The sequence below is a fragment of the Podarcis liolepis genome, assembly GCF_965112155.1.
Source record: "Podarcis liolepis genome assembly, chromosome: 17".
In the NCBI taxonomy this organism is placed as follows: domain Eukaryota; kingdom Metazoa; phylum Chordata; class Lepidosauria; order Squamata; family Lacertidae; genus Podarcis; species Podarcis liolepis.
The window spans coordinates 43,742,050-43,758,533 of record NC_139571.1 but is presented as its reverse complement, the minus strand read 5'-3'; the positions used below and the strand labels follow the sequence as shown (position 1 = coordinate 43,758,533).

The window sequence follows — 16,484 nt, the reverse complement described above, 5'->3', positions numbered from 1 at the left end:
GGGCACAATTCAAAGTGTTGGTGCTGACCTTTAAAGCCCTAAACGGCCTCAAAGACCCAGTATACCTGAAGGAGCGTCTCCACCCCCATCATTCTGCCCGGACGCTGAGGTCCAGCTCTGAGGGCCTTCTGGCGGTTCCCTCGCTGCAAAAAGCCAAGTTACAGGGAACCAGGCAGAGAGCCTCCTCAGTAGTGGTGTCTGCCCTGTGGAACACCCTCCCATCAGTTGTCAAGGAAATAAACAACTATCTGACTTTTAGAAGACATCTGAAGGCAGTCCTGTTTAGGGAAGTTTTAATGTTTGGTGTTTTTAATATTTTGTTGGGAGCCGCCCAGAATGACTGTGGAAACCCAGCCAGATGGGCGGGGTATAAATAATAAATTTTCGTTATTATATTATTATTAAATGTTGGAGAGTATGAAATCATTCATTTGCTCATGACTGCCTTGTCTGTCTTCAGCTTCCTATGTGTTTGTCTTGTTCCTTAGGATTTGTACGTTTGCTGGACGGCCTTTTCACCAGTTTTAACACGTTGAGCAGGCAGACTTGTTGAGCAGGCAAGCAGAGGGGACATGTGTAGAAGCGCAGCTGCAGGCAGTGTGAACATGTTTGTGTGGCTGGAAGGAGCTGCGGGCAGTGCAAGTTTGGCTCTTGTGAGCAATTCGCAGAGCTCAGCTGTGTTTTCTCCCCGCTGACCTCAACACTGATGGGTGCGACCGGCATGTTTGTGCAACCAGCATGGAGGCTCCAGGTGGCGAGTGAAAGAAGACGGATGAGGAAGGCCAGCTCAAGGGGGAAGGTTGTGCAAACAGATGCAGGAAACTTAAATATGCCTCACTCCCGGCTCAGGCTGAGAAGATGGCTCAGTGGGAGACATGCTTCTGTCTTAGCCTCCCATGCTGAGGCTGCAGCTCTCCGGCTGATAGAGGTCCTGTATTTTCATGCACAAAGATTATTATCTTGCCTTGGCAATCTGCAATAAAGTCTGGTGGGACAGGGGAACAGCAACTGCATTTTGCCCAGGGCCAAAAGATGGACAAATTAGGTGAGATAGGCAGGGGGGGGAATACCCCCTTAATAGCAGTTGATCTAATATTTAAAGGCCTGCATCCGAAGAGATCCCCAGGGGTGACAGACTACAAGAGAAGGAGGAGAGCTCTTAACTGTGCTGTCACTTCTCTGATGACTTAAACCACTCTTTTCATATCTGTGGATAGAATCGAGAAATTATAGATTTGTAGAGTTGGAAGAGCAGGACTTTTTGTTTCCTTGGAACTCACCAGAACTCAGGGACTCCATGACGTGCTGATAAAAATCTTGCGTAAACCATGAACTCACCAGATGACCTTAAACAAGCTCCTCCTTCTTGATCTCCTCTCCATTTCTGACCTTGCATGGCTGTCAGGATTGCCGCAATGTTCACTGAGATGATGTGCATTCGGAACACTTATTTCCCCTGAACCCTGACAACATGAGGAGCGCCTTGGAAATCCGAGCACTTCAGATGATGTTGTAACTTCCTTCCTACCCTGCTGTTTGGTGCAACCATAGCTGGTGCCCAAGCCCAGAAGGGTTTCCCCATCAGGAACCAGAATTAGCCTTGAAATGGTGTAGGAGGGGAACGAACCTGGCCCCACCCGTCCCCCAAATATAGATCTCTCCCCCCTCCCCCATCCCAGCATTCAATCTTCCTTTGGGTCACCTTCTGAACCTCCAACTTCTAAGTGACCTGGAGCGCAAACTCAAGATCACCCGACTTGAAGAATCTGTTTCACTGGATTGCTGAACATTTTGACTGTTGGAAAGAAGCAGGGATGGGGCCCCTTTCTTCTGTTCTGGAATAATTACTGTAAGGGCACTTGAATAAGGAAAGGTGTTTATTTCTCTGCTTGGTCCTGATTCCTGATTTTCACCATCTATCTTGTTCCTCATTTCCGGTCACCCTCCAGGAGTTGGTGAGCAACTGTCTGCTCAGGGTTCTAATCCATTCAGGGATCTTCCATGGCTTCAGCAAGCTCCCTCCTTCAGATAGTACACTCCACTATTTGCAGAGTGTAACAACATTTGGGGGGGGGGGTAGGATCTAGTGTGATCATCCGTGTGGCCTTTCCTCATAGGATTAGTTAACATGCTTACAAAATGCTTGAAGAAAGAGCTCTGGTCTATATCCAATATAGGAAGGGTATTGCCTGCAGAGTGGAAGTTTTCGCATAGTTGTATTCTGCAAGACAAAGTAGGGGATGGTGATGAAAGGCAGTAGTGGTCATAGCATACCCTCCAACATTCCTCAGATGAAAACAGGGACATTTCTCACTTCCCCCCAACTGACCCTCCTCAACTTCTCACTTTTTGTGTGTGTGTCCCCCACCTAAGCATTTCCTATCAGAAGAAGGATTACGTCCTGAACTTCTCCTCTTGCTAATATGGTAGAACCTCGGTCGTTGAACGCTTCAGAAGTCGAAAGTTTCGGCTTTCGAACCGCCAACAACCTGGAAGTGAATGCTTCCGTTTTCGAACGCACCTCGGAAGTCGAATAGCTTCCGAGGCACGTTTCTCCATTTTTTCAATGGATTTTGCCGACTGGCAATTGCACCTCGGTTGTTGAACGTTTCAGAAGTCGAACGGTCTTCCAGAATGGATTATGTTCAACAACCAAGGTTCCACTGTATTTGATTTCTGGAAATTAAAAGCATAACTATATACTTGCACAATCTTCCTGAGATTTCGTATGTGTTTCTGTTTTGGGGGTGGTGAGTCCCAGCCTTTTAGAAGGTGAGTTCTTGCTGCCAGGCAATCTGAAGCAAAAGGGGAGCAAGAAGGCAGCTGAGCTGACTTGAAACCATCATATATGCATGAAAAATGTGACATGCACAAAACGAGTTGAAATTTCGGGGGAGAAACAGGCAACAATGAAGTCATTTTAATCTAAAACTTGCAGAGGAGACTTCAGTCTTTTGAAATGTAGAAAAGAATATAGAAAAGATGCTGGAGAGAACATCATCAGAAACAATCAGGATCAGACTTATTTATGTTGCATGCATTTATTCTAGCTATATGCTTGCTTATCTGCTGATGAATCCATATTGGTGTTGGTTGTAGAACTTCCTTGTTTGTGTTCTGGGGGAGGGGATATCAGTAAAATATTTTTTTAAATAATAATAATAGAAAACTGGCAAAGCCACAGCCCAACTCAATCTGTGAGAGAACATTTGGCTGACTGCTCCGCTCATGTGAGTCGGGCTTTATATCTTTACAGTTCTCTTTGGCTAAGTAGCCTTTGTTTATTGATGTGATGTCTGGAAAGTTCCCATAGATGACAGGTCATTAGAGAAGGTCAAACATGTTATTTGCCAGGAAGGGTTTGTCACAGAAATTGTACACATTAGTGCAATATGTTGTTGTCCTCTTCTGAAGCGCAGCCACAGCTTCAGCTACTTTGGGGTTGCTTATACAAATGTCTGGTTATGTGTGTCCTCCGGTGCCCTTTAGCTTTGCAGTAATGAAAGGCAAATCACTACCGTTATTATCTGCTGCAACCCAGGAATGGTCACTGGGCCCTCCGCGGAACAATGGCTCTTTCTTAAATCAGTGGAAGGTTTTCTTGGCAGGAGAACAGGGGAGGCCAGTGCTAACAGCAACCTCACTGGAAAGGGCAGTGGCATCCGCCTATTGTCGGCATCACACGGCCAAATTGTTCAGTGCCAGTAAGCAGAGAGAGAGAGAGAAAGGGAGAGAAAGAACAATCCCCATTGCTCATGCGCTATGCCCAAGGGACACTGCGAAGCTGATGGTCGCCCGAGCTACAGGATTCTAGAAAAATACAAAATTTCAGCCTGATCATGCATGAATTGTGATGGCACTGCTGTGTTAGATTCACGCATTTGAGGGCTAGCACAAATCGGATATTTTCTGTGGCAGGCTTGATGGGACCTCACTGCCCCCCCCCTCAAGGTGCACCACAGAGTCCTCATGTGTGTTTGGAGACCATGTACTCCAAGTGCTCCAGAATAAAAGTATTCATTGAGCCATATCCTGCGCACACACGCACACACAAAGTTTACACCTCATTTACCATAATCATATATAGTGGTACCTCGGGTTAAGTACTTAATTCGTTCCGGAGGTCCATTCTTAACCTGAAGCACCACTTTAGCTAATGGGGCCTCCTGCTGCTGCCGCACCGCCAGAGCCTGATTTCTGTTTTCATCCTGAAGCAAAGTTCTTAACCTGAAGCACTATTTCTAGGTTAGTGGAGTCTGTAACCTGAAGCGTCCTTAACCCGAGGTACCACTGTACTTGTCCACAATACATTTTGAACAAATTCCTGGGATGGGGGTGCGTTCTGTAACACACACAAATTTTGCTAGAGAACATGTGCAACCAGTCCTTTAAAAAAAGGAAGTGTTTGCTATGGTATTGTCCAGAACTGCTTCCCTCTCTGCTCTCACTCACAGGTGGTGAACAACACCAGTTATTATGCAAAGCTGGGATGCTATCCTATTGTGACTAAAAAGGAGGGGAAAGCTAAGGCTTGGCTGAGGCATGATCTGGACTGCAGAGGCCCCAGCCTCAGCCGTATCTCACAGGGTTCGTTGCTATGAAGCCAGTTCGCAACCTTCTGTCCCATCCCAAGTCCAACTCTCACGACTCCCATGATGAGAGAATGTGGGAATGAGCCTGCTCACTCCACTGATATCCCCAGGGCTGTCATTTACCATGAACTGGAATGATCACTTGGGTGGGCTCCCTGTGTGGCTTAGAAACCCTCCCCTTCCAGGCCTGCAAAGAGCATGGGAACCTACAGCAGATTTATTTATCTGGGATACTTGTAGCATGCTTTGCAGCCCCAGGGAGGCTCTCAAGTGGCTTACAAAACATTATGGCCATAAAATTGATGTTCAGGTATGGTTATCAGGAACAGAAATAGCACAGTGTCCCTGTGACAACTGAGGTGGGATTTGCTGCCCTCACCTTTGGTCTTCCCTGATGGTCAACTCTACCTTACTGGGCACCCCGGCCTGCTGGTGCCCTCTGAGGCGAGGGAGTTGGGAGCTGAGCAGCTGAAACTCACTCAGCCCACGATGGAGGCAAGTTCGGCAGGCTCCCCGATGCAGATATTTGCCTCAGAGTGATGGAGGGTGACAAGGTCAACAGCGGGGTGTGGAGCAAACATGCTTGTCCCCACTCACCCTCACGTGATTCAAATTGTGTGTGAAATTGCAACACCCAAATGTGGGACGTAATCCTCTGGCGCAGTCAAGTACAACATTTCCTGATTGCCTAGAGTATGGTTACCAGACGTCCCAGTTTCCCGGGGACAGTCCCCGGATTTACAAATCTGTCCCCAGGATTTCATTTAATGTCCCCGGATTTATATTTTAAGTGTTGTAGATTTATTAGTAGGGAATGAATGTTGCGTGATTGGTTCAATGGCACAAGACACATCATATGGGGACTTCCTTTGAGGCAAAATGGCGGGTGCCACGGCAGCGAGCAGCTCCTGAAGCCAGCCAGAGCCAAGTGCACTACTGAGACTGCCGCCTGCGCTGCCACTGCCGAGGGGGAACCAGGGATGCCCGGCGCGTCAACTGGGGGAACCGCTGACACCCCCCCGCAGGACCCAAATCGAGGCGGGAGCGAGAGCGCCCTGCCACGTGGCCAACTGCCCACCGGCGCTCCAGGGCCAGTAAAAACCCCGGAGCCAACGCAGGGAGAAGGAGAAGGAAGAGAGAGAAAGAGGAAGGAGAAAAAAGAGGGGAGCCCTGCCCTTGCCGTGCCGCCACTGCCGCTACGGAAGAGAGGGAGGGGAGCACCAGGAGGGCAAGGACACGCGGCCGAGCCCAGGACTGACCCGAACCTACTCCACGGCAGCTAGTGCTCCAAGAGAGCAGGCTGAAGCCCAGAGGAAGGTCGCATGACAGAGAAGACCACTTCTTTCTTTATTTATTTTAATATTTTTTAAAAATTATTTTTTCCCTCTTTAAAAATAAAAAGCGTCCCCAGATTCTTTGAAAAAATCTGGCAAACTTAGCCTAGAGTGAAGATGCACGGGGAATGTTGGTCCAGCCAGGTGTAACAATGCTCAGAGCACCTTTTCCCCAGGGCTCCTCCCTTGATATTCAAATCATTGGACCAAGGGCTGCTCTGAGTGCTTTTGCTCTCCCCCAGGCACTCGGGGCTTATCCAGACCTGCGCTTGTGCCATGTCTAGGAAGAATGGGTCTGAGTGGTTTTCCACTTGTCCTGTGCTTTTGAGGCACGGGTCCAAGTGGTTTTCCACTTGAACGCTGAATCAGAGCAAACATCAATCCATGGAAAACATGATTGACATTTGCTCTGATTCAGCAGTCCAGGGAGGTTTTCCCTGAGGAGAAGCATCAGGACAAGCAGAAATGGGGCTGAGCCCTCTGTCTGGGGGCAAAGGAGGAGGCCGTTTGTCAATGATGGCTTCCTACCTGCAGACTTTCCTGCCTAGAGAGGCTGCCTGGCCAGTTCTATGGAGTTAAGAAATGCTATCTCTCTAGGAGAGCTTTGCTTGATTATCCAGAAGGTGACACAGGCATTTCCATTATCCTGTATAATAATAATAATAATAATAATAATAATAATAATAATAATAGCCTGCTGGATCAAGCCCATCTTGTCCAGCGGCTTGTTCTCACAGGAAACCCAGAAGCAGGAGTTGAGTACAATAGCACTCTTCCCAGAACGAGCTTTTACTGAGCATGTTCATGGCTACTAATCCAGATTTATGTAGTAAGAAACTTATAAAGTCCTCTTTTACAGGGCATCGGAAGAATCTTTCTGGCGCAGCTGTGAGCAACTGGTATAAAACAGTCTGGTAAGTAGCTGTACTGTGGAAATATTGACAAATAAACGAAGAACGTTGTGTGGATAAATGGAACAGGACAAATTTACTCTGGTTTGGCATGACTTTATGATGTTTGCCAGTGTCCCAGAACATCATCCATCTCCTCCCACAGCGCAGAGCACAATCTGGCTTGTTTAACTGTTTCGCCAAGCTTTTTACACACACCCCTCCTCTCACCTGTGATATAAAAGAAAATAAAGATCTCACTCAGACAGATTCTCACGCACAGAACTTAATCTTATTTATTACCTGTTCTAGAGAACCAGTGGGATACTTACGACTGTAAAAAAAGAAAGAAAACATTCAGCCCATGCTAACATCCATCTTCTCCATTTTCTGTTAAACAATATTTCTTTTATTTCTTTTCCCCATGGAAAGCCCAAGAGCGGTTCCCTAATTGCTATTATTATTGGTGTCTGTCAACCATATATTTTATTTTCTGTTAACCTTACCTCAATGGATTCCCACCACCACTCCGTACTAGTGATAGTAAATTCTTCTGTCCATGTCCATTTGAAAATCTCTCCACTGTGGTAACATATTGGGCTAATATTCCACAATGTATATTGTTTAGCTCATGTCCAGTTCTGTATGCTCAAATTCCATTTCCTGTTATCTTTCCATTTACTGTTTTGTTTACAATAGTACAGTATCATGATCTCCTCTAGGATCTTCCATTTTTTGTTTTTCCTCCAGTCTTATTCCAGAGAGAGTACCATAAATTTAGTACCACCATTCTCTGAATTCGCTCCAAATCGTATGCAAAATGCTTTCTCTCTGCCAGGACTGAAGTTTTGCCAAAGCTTTCCCCCCTCGCCATCAATGTTATATCCAGATAATTCTCCATCTCACCATTTGTGACTTTATATTCTTCTTCTCCAAATCCTTGCAGAAAAGGATTACAATCATATGATTGTTAACAATCATGGATTGTTAACTTTTTTTTAATGATTGCTTTCTCTATGTTTTTAGCTCCTCTTATTTTCATCTATATGCCACCTTGAGTGGCTGTCAGGGGAAATGGGTGTGTGTAAATAATGATGATGATGATGATTTGGGGAGGGAACAGAACTTGTGAGGCTTCTCCCAGCTTTCAGGCCTTGGGCTTCTGCTTCTCTGATCCTGACTCCTCCAGGTCTCCTCCCATTGGGCCTCAGTAATCCAGTCTGCAGACACGACCAGTGTGTGGTTACGCTTCCCTCTTATCTGAAAGGAGGACGAATATGACCCATTGTGCTTTGGAACCCTTGCTTATTAGCTTAAAAGCTGAAAGCATTTTTAACAAGGAATGCAATAAAATCTTTTAATCTAACCATGTCACTTTTGAACATTGCTAATACCGGAAAAGAAGCAGGAGGGTCTCATTCTTTTGAAGGAAAGTCTGTTGCCTTTGAATCACAGACCACATGGCCATAGCGCTATGGGATCTTCCAGGTCTCTTTTCTGCAGTCTCTTGTGTTGAATATATTTTTTGGAGAGTCTGGCCTACAGTGTTTCTGTAAGGAGATGAGTCCTGCGACTCCCAAAATAGAAATCTGAATGTTTATGAATTCCGCGCTCAGTATTTATACAAGTGAAGTCAGAACAACAGCTAATGGTGACCAAGGGAGCACTTCTCCCAGGATGGGTTCTGTTTATGCTCATCATTTCTCCCCATACAAAAACAAACAGAAAGTGAATGAAAGAAGCATTGACCTTGAGGAATCCAGAGAGATTGTCTTAGAAGCTGGAACTGTAGACACAGCGGACAAGCGTGTAACATTGCTGGATATATGAAACGTGTTTCAGCTAATTTCACAGTTTTTGTTGGCAGAGTAGGTAAATTGCAGCCAGGAAGCCAAATCATGTGCAATACTGACTCTTTTCTTGAAATTAGAACCATGTCCAAATACTTGTTCAAGTCTTCTAAAGTTTTTACTAGCAGAACATATAGCTAAAGAAGAATATATGCAAAGTATTTACATGCACATCCAAGCATGGGCTGAGTTTTTCCTGGTAGAAGATTACAGCTTCTTCCCTAAACATTCAAGCAAACTGTGCTTTCCCCTCTTTCAGTCCTTGCACTCAGCCTTATTTATGCACATAACCCAGCCAAGCCAGGCAGGTCCTTCTGGGAGGTTCCCACTTTCTCCTTCCAGCTGATTTCTCCTTAATGCTTCTTTGGGAGAACATCAACTTCTGTACTTCTTTCTGTCACATACAGTGGTACCTCTGGTTGTGAACGGGATCCATTCCGGAGGCCCGTTCGCAACATGAAAAGAGCGCAACCCGCAGTGTTGCGTCTCTGCACGCGCGGGTTGCGATTCGCCACTTCTGCGCATGCGTGTGACGTCATTTTGCACTTCTGCGCAAGTAACCCTTTCTGGTACTTCCGAGTCGCCACAGGACGTAACCTGAAAGAACGTAACCTGAAGCAAACATAACATGAGGTATGACTGCACATTTTGCACGGAAACATTAGCATGCCTCTCCTCTACTGCATTTGGAGAGAGTTATCTAAGGCTTCTTCTTCAGTGTTCATGGAGACGTAGCAATTGCAGTCGAGTCCATCACACACAAAACAAAATGGAGAATGCCATAAAAATATATCCCATGTGACCAAAGTTAACCAAGTGCATGAGAGTTACTGGGGAACACTGCAGAACTAAACACACAGTAATGTGTGTAAGAATTCCCAATTTCAGTACATTAAATCACTATACTTTTACATCACAATCTTTGCAGGGCTGAGTTTTGGTTTTCCTAGTTGTTTTTTTCAAGGGCCAGCTGAGTCAAGGTCTAGCAGAGAGAAGGGTCGGGCAGGCGAAATGTGGGGGCCCTGCCCATGGGAGCCCAACAAGCAGCCACTCCTTTGGGGGCTGGGTCTTCCACGACTCTTGGATTCTGCTAAAATGGAAAGCTGCTTTTCCAGAACACATTGGATCACATTCCTCCTGGCCTCCCAGTTTCTTCAGATCAAGTCCAGCTAGAGAATATGATCCCATTGCTGAAAGAAAGAGCAGAAGATGGTTGTTGCAGCAGGTGGCACCAAGTATTTATAATTTATGTGTTGTGTCTCTCTAGCTGTACAAAGATTTAAAAAAAAAAAATCCCCGGCAGGTGGTAAGTGAGAAATAGGCCTCACACCTGTATCAGAGGAACTTACAGGCAGATCTGTGCCAGTTGTGTGTGCTAGTGAGCGCCACACTTTGGAGGACAACGGGGGCTGCTTTAATTCCAGATGTCGTCAGCCATGTGCAACTTCAAGATGCTGCCATGATGGAAATTCTTTCTTGCCCCATCCTTCCCAGTCACTTCAGTTCTTGGCTTCACTTCCAGTCAGGCACCGCAAAGCAGGAGATAGTTACTGTATTTTTCGCCCTATAGGACGCACCGTCCCATAAGGCGCACCTAGTTTTTTGGGGGGGAAATAACAGATGCATTTTTGTAAATGATGGTTGGTTGGAGAACCACACTGCTAAATTCGCAAAAGTGCAAATTTCAAAGTATGGCTGTGTTGTGGTTGACATATTGTTTCAGAACATGCAAAACTGATAGATTTGCCTCCGAATGCAAAGTGAATTGAATTTTTCTCCCCCACCCTAGTTGTCAAAGGTGACTGAGTAAGGCTAGCTGCTGCAGTGTTTTCTCAAGTGCCTACTCAAGTCTTCAAGGCCCCTGTTGCCAAGAGAGCGAAGTTATTCGGCCATTTTACTTGCGTCCCCTCAATGAACTCCTTGCTCTAAGTGCTTTCTTGTCTATTTGGTGGAGGAAAGCCAAGCCAAAACATGGCAGCATAGGACAAATAAACCCCTCCTTTGCTGCCAAAAATCACCTATACAGTGGTACCTTGGGTTACATACGCTTCAGGTTACAGACTCCGCTAACCCAGAAGTAGTACCTCGGGTTAAGAACTTTGCCTCAGGATGAGAACAGAAATCGTGTGGTGGCAGCAGCAGGAGGCCCCATTAGCTAAAGTGGTACCTCAGGTTAAGAACGGTTTCAGGTTAAGAACGGACCTCCGGAACGAATTAATTTCTTAACCCGAAGTACCACTGTAATGATGGACACAGAAGTGGCCCCGTCTCACTGTCCAGGCAGCACAGGACTTTTGCAGAGTGTAAATGCGCCTCGTCCACCCAGCACCAATCTGTACATCTCTTCACTGTACACCTGCTGAAGTGGTTTTGAGACCCTGGGCACCAAAGGAATACTCGGCTGCCCACATGAGGTTGTACTTGGGAGCAGCCATATTGCAGCCCTCCAGGTGTAGAGATGGGTGGGAGGGGGACAGAGAGGCAGCCGGAGCAGCAGCAGCAGCAGCCTGCTTCCACCACAAGATTAGTTTGCATATTGAAAAGACTCACAGTATTGGCAAATGGCCTGGAAAGTTAAATTATGGGCATGAACTGGAATGACCAGTTTGGTGAGAACTGCTTGTAACAAAGACCTCAGCAGCTTCCCCCCCTCTGAATGTTTGTTGTCGTTTTTTTTTACAGAGAGCGGAAAACCAGGCGTCCTGGTGGGTCAGGAAATGTGCCATGGCAGCCTGCAGTAGCTGCCCCAATGAATCATAGAATCATAGAGTTGGAAGAGACCACAAGGGCCATCGAGTCCAACCCCCTGCCAAGCAGGAAACACCATCAGAGCACTCCTGACATATGGTTGTCAAGCCTCTGCTTAAAGACCTCCAAAGCAGGAGACTCCACCACACTCCTTGGCAGCAAATTCCACTGTCAAACAGCTCTGACTGTCAGGAAGTTCTTCCTAATGTTTAGGTGGAATCTTCTTTCTTGTAGTTTGGATCCATTGCTCCGTGTCCGCTTCTCTGGAGCAGCAGAAAACAACCTTTCTCCCTCCTCTATGTGACATCCTTTTATATATTTGAACATGGCTATCATGAGCTCGGGAGGACACTTGATAAAGGTTTTGCAATCGAAATTACCCCCAGACTGACTATGGAGTCCCTCACCAAGAGTGTGCAGAAATCTCACATGGGAAAAGAGTGAGCCTTTGTTTCAGCGCACGCCTACCAAATGCCATCCGCTCTGAGAACATCCCATGTTTGGCAAACTCCCACGCTCCACTCTTCCCCCAGGGCCTTCCAGGCTATTGTTTTTAGCGCACACAAAGAAGTGCAGCCTTTAGAGATGAAAGCACTCCCCTCATTCCCAATGACTGATTAAAGTTGTTGTTTTCCGCCTTCAAGCAATGGAGCTGTTGGTTTTTGTTTTGTCTTGTTTTGCAGGTGAGAGGGAGGAGGGGTCTTTGCTGCAGAAAGTGGCATCACAGTTCATCAGCGCTTGTGCCTTGCTGGCAAAATGCAGGGGACTTGGTCTTACCCTGCCCCTAGCCAGGGCTTCTGTTGCCACCAGGAATGCTCTGCCTGGACTGGGCCACGGCACCCGGAAGATCATGACTTGTAAATTAAATCCTTGCGTGGGGGGTGAGGAGGAAATGGGCAGGCATTTCCTACAACATTTGTTCAGGTTTCTAGGTAAAGGGACCCCTGACCATTAGGTCCAGTTGTGGACGACTCTGGGGTTGCGGTGCTCATCTTGCTTTATTGGCCGTGGGAGCTTCCGGGTCATGTGGCCAGCATGACTAAGCCGCTTCTGGCAAACCAGAGCAGCACATGGAAATGCTGTTTACCTTCCCGCCAGAGCAGTACCTATTTATCTATTTGCACTTTGATGTGCTTTCGAACTGCTAGGTTGGCAGGAGCAGGGAGCGAGCAACGGGAGCTCACCCCATCATGGGGATTTGAACCACTGACCTTCTGATTGGCAAGTCCTAGGCTCTGTGGTTTAACCCACAGCACCACCCGCGTCAGGTTTCTAGAACTGCACATAAAACTAAATTGTGCTTTAACACTATGTGCCTGACCTGCTGTGTGCCTGAACAAAGTGTTCCCTGCGTACTCTTCCCTGCCCCTCTCCTCTCCTTCTGCTGTTTTGAGAGAAGGTTTAAAAAGGTAAAGGACCCCTGGAGGGTTAAGTCCAGTCAAACTTGACTATGGGGTGCGGTGCTCATCTTGCTTCAGGCTGAGGGAGCCGGCGTTTGTCCGCAGACGGCTTTCCAACCAGCATGACTAAACTGCTTCTGGCGCATGGAACACCTTGCTGAGTGCCAGAGTGCATGGAAAAGTGATTTACCTTCCTGCCACAGTGGTACCTATTTATCTACTCATGTTGGTATGCTTTTGAAGTGCTAGGTAGGCAGGAGCTGGGACAGAGCAATGGGAGCAGATACAAATTGCTGACCTTCTGATTGGCAAGTGCAAGAGGCTCAGTGGTTTAGACCACAGTGCCACCCCCCCCCACACACACACACCTTTGCCCAAAAGAACGCTGGCCTGGCTCACCACAAACTCTGGTAACAAGCCACGTTCCAGGGTGGGTCCACGACATTTTGCTGCTTGAGGCAAAACAGAAAATGGCACCCCGCCGCCTCCTCCACTTCTGTCTCTGTTGTTTCCTCCACTTCCTCTGCCCAAGGCAACTGGTGGCAGCCCTGGGAAGTCCTGATGCCCCGAAGGAGGCCAGAGAGGAGCAGGCGGGGGCAGCGGGGCAGAGGCAATGTTGGCAGGCGACAAGCACAGAAGGTGGTGTGGATCTGCCATGCTTCCCAGCTGTACCCAGCCTGCCGCCTGAGGCAACGGCCTCCCCATGCCTCATGTCAGCTTCGCCCCATGGCTTGTGCAGCAGGCTTGTTCAACTAACCAGGGTTTGCCGTAAGACGGGATTCATGGTTTGTATGACTAGCATTCTTTGAAGGTTAATCTGATCTCAGCAGGAGACCTCCGCTTGGCGTGTGATTACCTTCAGAGAGCTGTGATACCCAGAGGGATCGTAAACCTGATCATTGTAGCTTTGTGAGAAGAATAGGGGCCTCTCCAGAGCTCTCAGTGCCCTCAGCAAACTACAGCCTTACTGGATTATTATTTAAAGTGGTATGGTACTGCTCAAAATACGGTATATAATGAAAATGGGGCTAAAGAATGGAGATGAGGACAGCAGCTCCTGAACTGAAATCTGTTTATTTTCTAGACTGTCCACCCCAAAGATGTGCAACGAAACAAATACTGTACCCCCTGGCATTTTGAGGAGGCTGCCTTTTTGCTTTTAGGTCTGGGGAAGCATTTCCCCACTGAAGATGCCATTTAAACTTGGTTTAAAGTTGTAGTTCATTGTCTTGCTTAATCTTTGTATTTCCATTTTGGTCAAAAGGCAGCAAAGAAATAAACTATAATATAAAATCCAAATCAATTATATTTCCCATCCTTTGCCAACTAAATACTGAACTCCAAAGTCCTGTCCAAAGAAGGAAGTTTTACAATGGATTCTCTCCACATTTGGGTCTGTTTAGCAGTTCTGCAAAACTGCTGTGCTGCCGTCAGCTGGAAGCAGAATTAAATCAGGTTCCACACGACAGCCAATGTTGCAATCTTTCCCCATAATAATCCTTCAATGCATTTCCCTATGGGAAAGCCAAAGGGGGCAATTGCTGTAGAATTCCAGCCCCACACCAAGAGCCTATGTCTGTTTACTGATGTCTGGGCTGAATGATGGGGGTGGAGACGCTCTTTCAGGTATACTGGGCCAGGACCATTTAGGACTTTAAAGGTCAGTACCTTTAAAGGTCAGAATTGTGCCTGGAAACTTACTGGGACCCAGCGAAGATCCTTTAGGACCAGTGTTATATGGTCCCGGTGGCCACTCCCAGTCATCAGTCTCGCTGCCACATTCTGGATTAGGTGTCGTTTCCGTTTCATGCCAGCACAGCTATGCTACAGGATGGATGAATAAAGCTGGAGGGACCAGTCTAGTTCAGAACCATGAGGACCTGGTTGAGGAGGGTCAAAGACTCACCAAAGGACATTGGGACTGAATGCCTGCTTTGTTGTTGTTTAGTTGTTTAGTCGTGTCCCACTCTTCGTGACCCCCTGGACCTGAGCACGCCAGACACTCATTATTCTAATTATTTGCCAATTGCAGTGAAACCCTCACAGGGGTTGGGTCTTGGCACAAGCTCAACCATAGCCAATTTTCATTTCTGCCCTGAGTGTCGGTGTCAAGAGGTATAAATATGGGAGAGGAAGCCTTCACAGCATGGTATGTTGTTGTTGTATTTAGTCATTTAGTCATGCCCGCCTCTTCGTGACCCCCTGGACCAGAGCACGCCAGGCCCTCCTGTCTTCCACTGCCTCCCGCAGTTTGGTCAAACTCATGCTGGTCACTTCGAGAACACTGTTCCACCATCTCGTCCTCTGTCGTCCCCTTCTCCTTGTGCCCTCCATCTTTCCCAACATCAGGGTCTTTTCCAGGGAGTCTTCTCTTCTCATGAGGTGGCCAAAGTCTTGGAGCCTCAGCTTCAGGATCTGTCCTTCCAGGGAGCACTCAGGTCTGATTTCCTTCAGAATGGAGGGGTTGGATCTTCTTGCAGTCCATGGGACTCTCCTGAGTCTCCTCCAGCACCAGAATTCAAAAGCATCCATTCTTTGGTGATCAGCCTTCTTTATGGTTTAAAGCAGAGGGCTCTCACGAAATGGGAGAAGGTGTCATGATAAATTCCAATCATTGGTCAACATGTCTTTCAAATGTATTGCAAGGTTAGGGATAAAAGCTATTTGATGAGAGTTTTTCACATACCCCAATTTCATTTTTTGTGGCCTTTTAAAAACCACACTCAAAACAGGGCTAGCCTGAAAGAAGATCGAGACCATGTTTGGACCTCCATGTGGATTGACACAGCTGAACTTGCAAGAAGCCACACTCTAACCGTCTTCCAATATTGGCCATCTTCTAATTGCATCATATTAAGAAAAAACAGTTCCACATTTGCACAGAAACACTTCCCATTGATGTGGTTATTTTTTTAAATAATGACTGCTGCTCCTTTTCTTAGCATTTTTCTCTGAGCCTAATCAAGTATATTCTTGCTGACAAATCTAGCGGGACAAATAGTAATTAAATAAACTGCAAGCCTCAGAAGATGGAGGGAAGGCAGAGAACCAGCTCTCAAGCTGGCTGTAACTGACATGCCAAAGGTGGTGGCTCCATGGCACTGTAACATGAAGGCTGGACAACCACGGGCTGCCAACTTTTGTCTGGCAACGGCTCCTGTGTCTTAGTCACAGGCAAAATTCAGAAAAGCAGAAATTCAGCAGAACAAACGAAGCGTTTACTGAAATGCAGGTGCAATGATAGGGGACAATTTCCCTGGCTGAATTTCTATTTGCCAACAGCTGTTAAAAGCACAGTTGTAAAATTTAATGGTGCCAGTTACCTTTCCTAACAATTTAGCATGCCAGACCTTCTCTTGGCAGGATTGCAGCTCAGATGAAGGGAGCAGAACGATCCCGTTCTGTCTGGCTCATTTTGATCTCCGCACCTCCCCACTTTCTGCTATTATCACAACTCCATATTTTCCAGAGTTGAGTCACAACACTGAAAAGACGTTATGTTCCTATACCCTCAGAAGCCTGGCTTAGTCAAAATTATGGAAGGGTGTAGTGACTACTAGGGGAAGAAGAAGAAAACTCCCTAACGTTTGATAGATAAAAGAGGAATACTCTACCATAGTTGTAGCACCCATATTCTTACTCAAAAAACCACTGCTTCAGCACCTCTCTC

General features: G+C 46.8%; 1 long non-coding RNA gene across 3 annotated transcripts; it reads left to right on the top strand.

Moving 5' to 3' along the window:
* Positions 1-1,295: 1,295 nt before the first annotated feature.
* LOC310696525 lies at positions 1,296-11,418 on the top strand. Of its 3 annotated transcripts, none has more exons than XR_014520609.1 (3): positions 1,296-1,849; positions 6,786-6,840; positions 11,349-11,418. It is a non-coding gene; the product is annotated as an uncharacterized lncRNA (long non-coding RNA). The 3 variants fall into 3 exon arrangements; XR_014520610.1 differs by lacking the exon at positions 1,296-1,849 and adding an exon at positions 4,485-4,738; XR_014520611.1 differs by lacking the exon at positions 1,296-1,849 and adding an exon at positions 6,080-6,549.
* Positions 11,419-16,484: the final 5,066 nt, after the last annotated feature.